The sequence below is a fragment of the Suncus etruscus genome, chromosome X, assembly GCF_024139225.1.
Source record: "Suncus etruscus isolate mSunEtr1 chromosome X, mSunEtr1.pri.cur, whole genome shotgun sequence".
Classification (NCBI taxonomy): domain Eukaryota; kingdom Metazoa; phylum Chordata; class Mammalia; order Eulipotyphla; family Soricidae; genus Suncus; species Suncus etruscus.
The window spans coordinates 24,121,287-24,128,471 of record NC_064868.1 but is presented as its reverse complement, the minus strand read 5'-3'; the positions used below and the strand labels follow the sequence as shown (position 1 = coordinate 24,128,471).

General features: G+C 36.3%; 1 non-coding gene across 1 annotated transcript; it reads right to left on the bottom strand.

Annotated features, from left to right (window-relative positions):
* Nucleotides 1-235: 235 nt before the first annotated feature.
* Nucleotides 236-339, bottom strand: LOC126000250 (U6 spliceosomal RNA). Its single transcript, XR_007492605.1, has one exon. It is a non-coding gene; the product is annotated as a U6 spliceosomal RNA (small nuclear RNA).
* Between the last annotated feature and the right edge of the window lie 6,846 nt (nt 340-7,185).

The following is a 7,185-nucleotide window of genomic DNA, read 5'->3' as shown; positions in this document are numbered from 1 at the left end:
ATAACACTTTAGCACCTCCTCTTTCTCCTAGTTGAAACGCCCCTCAACAGAGACATTGCCCCCTTTCTGTCTTATTCCCATGTGTCTTGTTTCCTGAACACCAGTTCTCATGGTTTGTGTCTTTGGCTGTTTGTTATTCCACCACTGTGTGTGTTTCTTTATATACTACGTATGATAAATATCATTCTGTGCCAGTCATCATTTCCTTTGAGATGCAGAAGCTTCTTAATTTTTTTTAAATATGGAACGCTTCACAAATTTGCGTGTCATCCTTGTGCAGGGGCCATGCTAATCTCTGTATCGTTCCAATTTTAGTATATGTGCTGCCAAAGCGAGCACAGCTTCTTAATTTTTTAATATAGTCACATGTGTTTATCTTTGCTACTACTTGCTTGATCAATGTAGTTTCATTCTTGAAGATGCCTTTAATTTCAATGTCATGGAAAGTTCTGCCTATATTTTCCTCTAAGTATCATATGTATTCAGTTCTGATATCAGTCTTTAATCCATTTTAATTAGGCTTTTGTGTGTGAAATAATAGAGTTCTGAACTTTTTTATATTTCTTTTTACTTTTTCTTTTTATTTCCTTTTTCTTTTCTTTTCTCTTTTTTATGTAGCAAAACAGTTTCTGCAACACCACTTGTTGTAGAGACTTTCTTTTTTCCACTTTGTATTTTTGTTCCTTTATTGGAAATTAGCTCATCATATCCTGAGGGTCTGTCTGAGGACATTCCACTTTATTCCACTGATATTTGAATCTGTTTTATTCCAATTTTAATTATTACAACTTTATAGTAAAGTTTGAACTTGGGGAATGTGATGCCTCCCATCAAAGTACAAAAACTTATAACTTGCTAAAAGCACCTCTTATAGAAGGAGAATGGTGGGTAGGAGGCAAATGAGGGTGAGGAGTATTGGGGAAGGAAGTATATACTGGTGAAGGAATCAGTGTTGAAACACTTTGTGCCAAAAACTTAATTATAAATAGCTTTTTAATTTATTTTTCACAAAATTTTAAAAAAAGTTAAAACTTTAAAAGTATAAAAATTTAAAAATGTTGGAGCTGGAGCAATACTAAAGTGTACATGGCACTTGCCTTGCATATGCCCAACCTGGGTTTAATTCCTAGAGGCCCATATCCAGGAATGATCCCTCAGTTCAGTCAGGAATAAGAACTGAAAATTACAGTGCATGTCCTGTGAAACCAAAAAACATGTGATATTATCCCATATAATTTGATTTTCTTTAGTGCCTGTAGTACTAGTTATAAATACTCTCAGAGCATGAATCATATCTGTGTTCTCTTTTATTCAAAACAACTGGCATAAAACTAATACTCAATAGTTCTTGAGATGATTTTTGAATATATGAATAAAATATGACAGCAAAGAATAATTAATACATCCAGAGGTATCATTGAAAAACTTATATATGATATTCAAATTTAAGCATGAGTGCTGTTTCTCCCTCTCTATTTCTTCCTTATTTTGACTTCCTGTTTATTTACTTTATTTTTTAAAAATTGGTTTGTTTAGGTATAAATTACATATTATTGATTCAACATATTTTGAAGGTTCTATTCAGTTGTTTTTAATAGATCTATACAATGAATTGTGAATATATCTGTGCAAACAAGTTCTATAAGACTTTCTACCATACCAAAAGCTTTCCATGTTTCTAGTCACAGTTCCTACTCCTACTTCTAGGTCTCAGCAACTACTCATGTGCTTTATATGATTATAGTATTTTTCCACATCAAAATATTGACTTGAATAATGACTTAAAGATTTTATTTTCTGTAACTGGCCTCTATCGCTTAGTATGCAGTTTTCAAGGTTTTTCTATTCTGCAGTTTGTGTTAGGATGTCATTCTTTTTAGTTGCCTAATTAAGTTTGTTTATTTTCTTGGCTTTATATAACTACCCTTTTTCAGGAGTTTGAGTTCTTTTCAAATTCTTTTTACTTTAGGAATAATTCCTAGGTCCAAATGCTCTCCAGCTGCAGAAAAGACCTTTTACATTAGCTTCCTCGCAAGCTTTCTGGTCTTCACAATGGCCTTTTCTCAATTTATCACTATAATCCCTGTTTACTTCATCTTTTCTTTTAACTTTTTTCATCAAGTCAGTTAAGTTATGTTTACCATCTCTTTCCCCTTTTAAATAATAACTCATTCCCTTTTTTTTGTTTTTGTTTTTGTTTTTCGGACCACACCTGTTTGATGCTCAGGGGTTACTCCTGGCCTAAGCACTCAGAAATTGCCCCTGGCTTGGGGGGACCATATGGGACGCCAGGGGATCGAACCATGGTCCTTCCTTGGCTAGCGCTTGTAAGGCAGACACCTTACCTCTAGCGCCACCTCGCTGGCCCCATAACTCATTCCCTTAATCCCCCATTATTTAAAATATCTTAACACATTCTGATTTGTTTCTATTCATTCTCTGCCATTAAGATTACCACCTCAATTCAGTTAAAAATTAAATTCTACTGTTACCTGACCCAGAGAGTATGTGTGCTCTTTTTATCATTAGATTTAGTAACCTCATTGCCCATTGAACACTTGAAGAGTCATAGTATCTTCTCTCTCATCACTTCTGGCCATGCTATTGAAAATGGGTCTCCTTAACAAACAGGGTAAAGAGTAGTGTGCAAGAACTTTTGATTGCCCTTAGATTCATCATTTATCAGCAAGAAATGAAGGAAGCAGGATTATAAGGCAGAAGGGAGAGAAAGGCTGGATCATGGCAGGGACAGTGAGGCTTCATAAACTGAATAGGAAATTCGAATCTATGATGGTCTTACAAAGTTGTTCAGATGGCAAGGAAAACAACCCTTATACCCTGCCTTGATCAGTGAAGGTGACGTGGAGCAAATTAATTCCTTTGGCAGTTTTTGAAATGATTGGGTTTATTGGCAATGTCCACAGGCACCATTCATATAACTTAGGAAAATACATCCTATTGTGCTGAAGAGAGATACCCAAATGCTGTATTACAGAACCTACTATATAGAGCCAGCAGGATGTTCTGATTAATTATATAAGAAGTATCAAACAAATTAAAGCATCAAGGAAGAGTCCAAAGTTTTTTGTCCTAAGCTACGAAAATGATGGAATTCCCATTAATGGAGATTCAGAGACTATAAGTGAAGCATTTTAAAGGAGATTTCAGAAACTTAGTTTGGACCCTGTTGTCTGTATGATGTTGATTAAACACCCCAGTAGATATGTCAACTTGACAGTTAGAAATATAAGTCTATCAAAGACTCAAGGTTATTTTATTAATAACTGCCAGTATTTTTCAACTGCACTTTCCAATTCTGTGTTGCTATTTTGTTTTTGTTTTCTGGTGACCTTTAAAAATAGTTTCGATCAATTTTCTTAGTACAAGTACCTGGCTGTTCTATTTAATGAAATCTTGGACATCCAAGAATAACATTTTTCTCCAATATAAAGAGCAACTGAAATATTTATTAATTTCTGTATAATGCCAAACTATTCTTACAAATTACTATTTTAATGCAAACATATTTATAACTATTTCTAAATTGGTTCTATTTATTTCAGCTGTAGTATATCCTCTTAAAACATATGCTTTTAGTTGCTTTGTTGGCTTACCTTTGCATATAATCATCAGTAAATATATGTCTACATCTAGTATGTAAATACACTAAACTGTGTTGTTGAATTTAACTTGATCAGGCTTATATGGACATATTTATTTAGAAGGGAAATATTCTGCTACTTTAAAATAATTTTTGTTGTTTGGGTTTTGAGCCACGTATGATGATGCCCAGGAATTACTTCTAGCTTTGCACTCAGGAATTAATTCTGATAATATGCAAGGGACCACATGAAATGTGGGTGACCAAACTTCTGTCATCCTTATAAAAGGCAAACATCCTGCCTACTCTATTATTTCTCCAGTCCCAGAAAATCGTATTAATATTCTTGTTAATTTTCCCAATTATATGGATTTATGTTGAATGACATCAAATCAAATGTCAAAATTATTTTGTTATCTCTATAATAGTAGACTATATAATGGAGTCAGAATGGTGGCTCAAGTGGTAAGGCATGTGCCTTGTCCATGCTAGCCTAGGAAAGGCAGCTGTTCCATCCCACGGCGTCCCATATGGTCCCTCAAGCCAGGAGCGATTTCTGAGCCCATAGCCAGGAGTAACCCCAGAGTGTAACCCAGTGTGTCCCAAATACCAAAGGAAAAAAAAAACAAAAAGACCATATAAACATTAAATATTTATGATTTTAGGGGCTTAAGAGATAGGGTACTTGCCTGGCATGTGTGGGATTCCACTTTGATACCAAGTAGAACATAATCCACCAAGCATCAATAGGTGATAACCCTGAAGTCATGCCCTAAATATTGCCTGATCTGACCCTGCTGTTTACCAGCACTGCAAGACCCTGGCAATACTGCACACGTGGGCCTTAGCATTCAGCCATCCATCTTGACTAGCCATGAATTGCTAGAAGTGGCCTATATGACCCTGACCATGCTTGGAAGCCACAGTGCCCCCAGCAAACTACTTTGGTTTTTTAATATTTTTCTTTTGTAATATTTGTTTTGGGTCCATACTTTATAGTACTGACTGCACTCGGGAATTATTCTTGGTAGTGCTGGTGGACCATTCAAATGCTGGAGATTAACTGGGTCATCTATGAAAGCAAGCACTTTACTCCCTGTACTATCTCTCCAGCCTTTGCTATAAATTTTTATTCTAGGCACTTATATTGTTTGAGAAGTTTAGGAATACATTTGGCAGTTTTAGTCCCCAAAATGTCTTAATATCAACTTAGGCCTTTTGATTTGTGTATTAGAGATTAGTAGAAATACAGATGGAATGAAGAATCTAAGTTATTCAAATAAAGAATAAATACAAAACAATAATTTCACAAAATGCCAGATGAAAAGAAATGGTCATCCAGAGTGAATTCATGGTCTGAAGCAGTGACTTATTTTTATGACTCAATGTGTATTTAGCTTTAAGCTCTAAACTGTTTTCATTTGTTTTTTATAGAGGTCATCCCAGTGAGTCTAGAAGTCCCAAGGTTACTCCATACTCAGAAATACAGGAATACTCACAATGAGGGAGAAGAGAGGTTGTACAGGGGTACAAATGCTCTCTACCCCTTTCAGCTAGTGTCCTGGCTCCTACAAATTCCTTACTCTTAACCTGTAGGTAATACAGATTCTGATGTACTATTATTTTATGCATGTTTCTAATGCTGAGTTTAGCTGCAATAATATATGCATGCATCTTGGTTGACATATTTGGGGTATCCAGAAACATTATACACAGTAATTTCAATGAATCTGTTCCTATAGGCTACATCCTGTGACCCTCTCAGAAATGCACCTTAAATTAAAACAAGAAACTAAATTCAAAAAGGTACTATTTTTCAGTCAGTGATTGTAATTAAATTTGATTAGATATTTGGTGCCTTACACTAAAATGGAGAAATCTTATGTATAGAAAGAAGTTCTCATCTAATAAGGATAAGAATCCATAAATTTTATAGTTCAGGGGCAACTTCCACCCTGAACATCAGTCATGGGGACTTGACTTAGTCCTTAATCAATTGGACATTGACCATCCACCCCAAACTGGCTGTTTCCTGCACCATCACCAGGAACCAAACTCCTCCGGGAGAAGCTCTAATACTGTTCTGGCACCAACTTGCTCCAGGGTAGGTTCACGTGACACCCTGACAATGAAGAAACAACTTAATCTAAGGGCAGGTTGCCCTACCTCACCACCTAATGCTGAGATGAATTCAGAAGACACTGTCCTAAGATCTGTGCAAAAACCAAGATCTCTAATTACAGAAGACTGACTGTGACAACAGCAACTGAACTGAACTTCTCATGGGACCATGAAGAGAGACCTTGGGGTTGGACAGTCATCATGCCCAGAGCCTATAGTCAGTCTTATCACAGAATTCTTTATAAGTCGAGATACCCTGTATTTTTTAGGCCAAGGAAATTTTCTTTCTAAATTCCCCAACATTTACTGAGCCTATGCAAAATAAAATCTTGCCACACCTGTCCCCCTTTTGTTTCTTTCCTTTAATTGTATTTATATCTTCCTGATAGGGGGATTCTGCCTTTTTCATAGAACCTTAGAACTGGAATAGTTTTGTTCAGCCTCATATTCCTACAAATTAAAAAAAATGTGGATGGAACCCAAGGGACAAATATTTTCAGAAGTATTTAGTAAAAAGTATAAAAAAGGTCAGATCTAGGGGCCGGAGAGGTGGCACTAGCCTAGGACGGACTGCAGTTTAATCCCCCAGCATCTCATATGGTCTCCCAAGCCAGGGGCGATTTCTGAGTGCGTAGCCAGGAGTAACCCCTAAGAGTCACTGGGTGTGGTCCCCAAACAAACAAAAAAGGTCAGATCTAAACACCTAAGTGAAAGTCCTTGATAATAGAATCAAGAAGCCCAGACTATAACAAGCTAAACAGAAAATGGGCCTGTTACACTAGTAGTCCAGTGGACTAAGAGTGGAGTTATGGGATGCATGATGGGAACTATAGAGGAGGGAATTTAACACTGGTGGTGGGAATGGCCCTAATTTACTGTCACTATATGCCTGAAATACAACTGTAAAAGACTTGTAATTCGCAATGATCTCAATAAAGATTAAGAAAAGAGAAATTTTGTAGCTTAATCCCAATGGGGCTTTCTTTTAGCAGCTGGTGATGCAGTTCCATTTTTGGTTTAAATTAAATTTGGAACCCCTAAAGTATTGCTACATAAAAACTTTTCTCTTCTTCAAACAAAACCACATAACTTGAACTCTCTAGTCCCGCCTCCCAATTAGAGGGGGAAATAAGGGAGGTACCAAGGTCAAACAGGTGTAAGACCACTAAGTAGTAAACTAGGCACGGAGGGAACCACTTACTCTAGCAGCCCCCGGGGGTGAGGGAAGAGGATATGGGAGGTAGGACGGGAACGGAGGTGGAGGGAGGACAATTCAGTGGTGGGAATTCCCCTGATTTTATGTTAATATGTACCTAAAATATTATTGTTAACAATATGTAAGCCATTATGATTATAATAAAAATTATATTTAAAAACTAATAAAAAGTTGGAAAATGTATTAGTGTGTCCATTCTGTGAATATTATACCACTTTTACAATCAATCTGATAAATTTACAGAAAA